This window comes from Podarcis tiliguerta (genome assembly GCF_965153285.1).
Source record: "Podarcis tiliguerta genome assembly, chromosome: 5".
Lineage (NCBI taxonomy): Eukaryota > Metazoa > Chordata > Lepidosauria > Squamata > Lacertidae > Podarcis > Podarcis tiliguerta.
In genome coordinates this window covers 82043064-82048902 of record NC_139538.1, presented here as the reverse complement: position 1 = coordinate 82048902, position 5839 = coordinate 82043064, and the positions used below count along the sequence as shown (strand labels likewise).

At 43.9% G+C, this 5839-nt stretch overlaps 1 long non-coding RNA gene across 1 annotated transcript; it reads right to left on the bottom strand.

Annotated features, from left to right (window-relative positions):
* Window positions 1-2552: 2552 nt before the first annotated feature.
* LOC310677574 lies at window positions 2553-4348 on the bottom strand. Its single transcript, XR_014511291.1, has 3 exons — window positions 4191-4348; window positions 2871-4062; window positions 2553-2587 (listed from the first exon to the last, which is right to left on the bottom strand). It is a non-coding gene; the product is annotated as an uncharacterized lncRNA (long non-coding RNA).
* Between the last annotated feature and the right edge of the window lie 1491 nt (window positions 4349-5839).

The window sequence follows — 5839 nt, the reverse complement described above, 5'->3', positions numbered from 1 at the left end:
AGCAGATCATGTGAGAGGAAAAGAAGTGAATGATTTCACTTTTGGATGCAATACGTGAGAAAGACCTTGGGCCTGCTAAGCCCTCAAAAGTCCCGAGCAATTCTGGCCAAGATAAGCAGCAATCAAGCCATTATTCAGTTAATGTTTATGTTCCTCTTATGAGTTAAAATTGTTAGCCTGTGTTCTGTAAGTTTTAAAACATAATTGTTAAGTCTGAAGACATCTGGCGTGTCCTGCTGTTACCCATATACAAACGATTTGGATTCAAGGCAAACCAGTCGTTTATCATTCACATGGAAGAGCGAGATAAGCAAACGTCAACTACCCTTTGAGTGAGTAACAGGCAAAGCCGGTGGAGAACAAGAAAGGAAAGCTTTTTTAAAATTTCCAGTGGATTTCCATTGCTCACTGGTAAGGCGCATGCGTTGCATACAGACGTTGCTAGCTTCAGAACCAGGCATTGCCAGTGAAAAAAGGATGTTGAGTACTACAAGGGCTGGAAAAGATGTGGGACCACAAACTTGGAGAGCTGCTTTCAATCAGGACAGAAAGTTAGACTGCGATGGACCAGTGATCTCAACAAGGCTGATGCCCTATATCATGAGTGAGGAATTGGACCTGGTCAGTAGGCCCAATTATTATCTCCCCTGCTCCTCATGGGCCAAGTTTGACAAGTGGGTGGGGCTGCCCACCTGTCAATAACCCGATGCCAAGTGACCCATTTTTGCCTGCCTGGCTTGAAATTAAACCATGCAGGTAAAGGTGGACTTTGGTAATCTTTTGTAAAATGGTGCCCTGCGCAAGGCCAAAATTGGTTCCCCCAAAATGGATACTCTCAATTATGGATCATCTCGATTTTGCATCCCCTTGGCTCAGTGCCCTGTATGAGGGAACCACCCAAAATCGGGTGCTGGCACAGCCCTTGCATAGCACTCTGCAAACCCAACAAACAGCTGTTGGTCGGGTTGTCCAAAGCCCAGTGCAGCTGGTTCCACAAGCTATAAATAAGAAAATCGAAGTCCCTTGCAATTTTTTTTTTAAAAAAAGTTCAGGAGATTCTAAACAAATGTAAGTGGCAGAAAACCAACATGGGAGCCAGCATTGTGTGGTGGTTAAGAGCGGTGGACTCATAATCTGGTGAACTGGGTTCGCTTCCCCGCTCCTCCACATGCAGCTGCTGAGTGACCTTGGGCCAGTCACACTTCTCTGAAGTCTCTCAGCCTCACTCACCTCACAGAGTGTTTGTTGTGGGGGAGGAAGGGAAAGGAGATTGTTAGCTTTGAGACTCCTTAAGGGGAGTGAAAGGTGGGATATCAAGTCCAAACACCTCCTCCTCCTCCTCCTCTTCTTCTCCGCAGATCAGCTGATCATTGGAGCCAAGTGCACAGCTTGTGGCAGGTGGGAGGCAGTTCCTGCAAGCCCCCTTTCAGCTCAAGCCACCTCAACACCTAGCATCAAATACGACAGCAGGTGTTGGATGGGTATACCTGGCTTGGTCAAAATGGGGGCCAAATGGGGAGACCTAAATTAGCCTGTGGGTTGCTCACCATATCCCTTTACTTGGGGGGAAGCCCCACTGAATTCAGCGGGACTTACTTCTGAGTGGACATGTCCAGGCCTGCACTATTTCTATAAATACACTTCAATGGTTAGGTAGGGGTAGATGTTTTTCCCCACTGAGCCATTTTCCCATGCACATTCCCACTGCAGGGCGGACCTCTTTCTGGCAGAGAACTAAAATACAAAGTTATTGGGTAATGATGGGGTTGCTGTGCAAAAGGGTGCTCTCCGGTACGGCCCTCACATGACTACAGAGGGAGCTATTCCACGGCCTCCTCATTCTCTCTTTTGTGCCGTTCAGAATTCTCTTTAAAATGTAAAGAGGATTAAAGCCCAAATCCGGTTAAAATTATCCTTTTCAAATTTTTGCCTGAATCTATGTTCTATTAATTTAACCACCCTAAAATGTTTTGTGATATGCGTCATGCTTTTAAACCCTGTAAAGGGAGATGGCCCCCCCAGGCTTCCATGGAAATTATGTTTATAGTATGAGATCTCTGTTTGCTCCTCATCGCCGTAAGCGGCGCAGCGTCGTCGCTCGTACATTTTCCCTGGCAAAAATGGATGCATCATTTAAGTCATTACGGGTCTGGTGATCATTTGTTACAATAAACTATACCATCCTTGCTAGAAGGCCAGAGAGAGCCTGTAGTCGCAAATATATACATCTTCCTGGGCTAACTCGATTCAAAGCAGCAGTATGCCAGGGTAAAGTATTACTTAATTTATACTGTAATGTTTAACATTGATTCTGTGTGGGAAAATGAAGCCCAGCACATTCGGAGAACCCACATCATTAAGGTTTAATAATTTAGGCCTAGTTAATGCAATAATGAATTTACTGACACCTAAAAGTGCAGCGTTAGTACTTGCTTTTCTAGAAATACTTACTCTGAAGCTTGGCTTTCGAGACAGAAAATGTTTATTATGAGATTGGCTTTTGCAATTTCCCCATTCACTCCCTTCCCCACACAGACACTTTTCTCACATGGTGAAGAACAATTCTTTAGATGTATTTATTAACTTCCTGGTACAGAAGAAGAAGAAGAAGAAGAAGAAGAAGAAGAAGAAGAAGAGGAGTTTGGATTTGATATCCCGCCTTTCACTCCCTTTAAGGAGTCTCAAAGCGGCTAACATTCTCCATTCCCTCCCCCCCCCCACAACAAACACTCTGTGAGGTGAGTGGGGCTGAGAGACTTCAAGGAAGTGTGACTGGCCCAAGGTCACTCAGCAGCTGCATGTGGAGGAGCAGAGACGCAAACCCGGTTCCCCAGATTACAAGACTACCACTCTCAACCACTACACCACACTGGCTCATGAAGGACTTTCATGAATTGTATAACTTCTGTCACTAGGAACTAGGGCCTGGAGGCTAGAGGAATCTTGCTCCAACCCTGAATTCCCCTCTTCTGTCCAATCCCATATTTCCACCTCACCAACATTTGCCTCCATACCTTATACTTCCTCTCACAGTCCACTCACTTCCCCACCAGAGGAGATACTCTGGTATCTTCCATTACACAAACTTTCAAGCTGGGTTCATCTTTGGCTTCCTCCTTCTGTTTGCAAAACCGTCAACGTCTAGTGTTTCAGCATCTTCGAGACATGTCTGTACATTGGTGACCCTACCACCATAAGAAACACCACTCTTATTTATTTTGCACTGAACATTAGCAAAAATGCCTACTGTCTTGATGGGTAAAAATGAGGCCCATAAGTGTTGCAGTGCGACTGTGTGCTCTGCACATGGAGACACAGTGCAACCGACTATGCGGTTCCCAATGGTCAAATTCAGGCCACTAAGCATCGAGCATGAAGGGTAGGTTTCACTCTCACTGAAACAGAGTCCCCAAGTCCATTGTTTTCCTCTCCTCCAAGGAAGACATTGCATATGGGTGGAAGCTGAACCTGATCCTGGTTCATGTTGAGCCTTATGACCTATAGCACAGGACTAGATCGTGAGACTCAACACTGCAGAGCGTTGTATTCCAAGGTGTTATCCTTGTCTCATTCAATCAAATCTAAGCAGCTGAGCCATAATCAATGCCTGACAACTCTAGAGGGAAGCTCCTTTATATAGGTACAGTAAGGATGGATGGAAACATGACTTTCTACAACAGTGTTTCCTCTGCTTGCTCCTGATCTTCCTATGTTACAGCTTGGACTCCAGCCATCTTCAGTTGCCCCTCTGGGCACCCTACGTCCACCAAGCTTCTTTTGAAATGGCTGAATTCACGAGTATCCTCCCTATGTCCAGATATGTCAAGTTCCGCTAAGAGACGAAGGAGCTCAGCAGGACAAATTCAACAAATACTGATCCGTTTCCAGTTTTGCTGGACCCTCCAAGGAATATAACACTGTAGCCACAGGCTCCATCGGCAAAATGGTTCTATCCAGGGCTTTTCCCCCCAGCCAGAACTCAGTTCCAGCACCTGTCAGGTGGGCTCCATTGCCGTAATAGAACAAGGGAGGCATTCATGGTGAGTTCCAGCTCCTCTTTTTCTAGAAAACAAAACAAAACAATAACAACAACAACAACAGTGATCTGATGAACCCAGCAGCCTGACTTGTTTGGAACATCTCAGGCAAGGAGGACTCTTGCACTCAGGCAAAAGTCTTAGAAATCTTACCCTGAGAGTGAGAATCCTTCTTGTGTCTCCTTCTCCTCTTCCCCTTAGATGCTCCAGAAGAGGGTTCAGCTGCAAGTCCTGGTGCAAGCATGCCAACTTGTGCTGAAGATTGGGGGCAGCGTTGCACATAGTGTGTGTGTGTGTGTGTGTGTGTGTGTGTGTGATGTTCTGCCATGATGTCGGGATGAGGCAGAACCGAATGTGGTGCCAGCATGTCTTTTTTTAAAAAAAATTAAATAATTTTTATTAAGTACAAATTAAAAAACATACATATTTACAACAAAAGAAAATACAAAGGAAAAAGAAAATACATATAACCAAGGAAAAAAATTAGAGAATACTTTGCCTCTTTTCATATTTACAGTTATTTATACCTCTATAAAATGCTATTCACAATAAAGGAGTGAAATGAAAGGTAAGATATCAGAGAAAAGAAAAAAGAACAAAGAAAAAATAAAGAAGTAAAAGAAAAGGATCATAGGTGAAATTTTTAAAAGTAGATAAGTTTTCACTATACATAGCCGTTTCCCATCTATATTTATATTCAATTGTATAATTTCATCTTGTCCTTATCTACCTTAAAAAGTGTTGTTTTTTAAAAGACTTGTCAGCATGTCTTCAATGACTGGCATCTCCTCCTCCTCTGATGCTGTTGTCATGAGAGGAGCACATGCCCCCCAAATTATTGGGGGTCCTAAAAGAGCTTAGCCCCCAGGAGATGGTGCCCCTGCCCTTGTGAATTGTCCTGGAGGACAATTTCTACAAATAAATGCTCATTCGTCTGTGGCCAAGGTCCTTTCTGAAAGATGTTCCCGCTTTCTCTTATATGTACTGTCATTTCCCTTCAGTTCCAATAGAATATCATAGACATCTAACAGACATTTATTTTTAGTGGGGAATTATTAAGGGATGGATAATGCACTGATAAGCTCTGCTAAAAATAAAAGTCCAATAAAACATTTTACTTTCTATCTCAGTTGTCCTCTCTGCCACTCCTTAACCTCTACCTCCTACTTTGGAGTAAGAAAAATGGCTGGCTTTGTTGCAGATGAAGAAATAAAATGGGTGGGCTACAGATGACTGTTCAGCACTGCCACTGATATTTCGTCAAGACAAATGTCACATTTGCCTAATGGCTTGGTTGGGCCAACGTCTGGGGCTACTGGCCACTTCTGTTCCCCATGGCTCCTGTTTAAAGCTCTGTTATTTTGACCTATGACTATTGGGCTACAGAAGACTTTTGAAACCAATAGACTAAAGTTCCCCGTTCCTGCTGGTCTGGCTCGAGAAGCAGCTGAAAGAAATGCAAACTGCACCTTACATAACACAATGTTATTTCTGAACGTACAGTTTTAAATGTTCCTTGGCACCAGCCAGCAAATTAGGACATTTGGCATGGAACCATATTTCATTAAACTGTAATATTGGAGGTGGGAGTGTGTAGTCACTGCCACTTAAGATGGATTGGAAATGTCTGGCCAAAAGCCATTTTCTCCAGATGTGCTGCTTGTACCATGTCCTGTAGCACTACGACTAACCCAGTTGAGAAAGGTGAAGTGTATGTGAGTTTCTACGAGGCGAGACACAGTGATAACAGCAAGAGACTTCAGTGAGCCAAGGGCCAATAGAACAGGACAGTCCAACAGGGC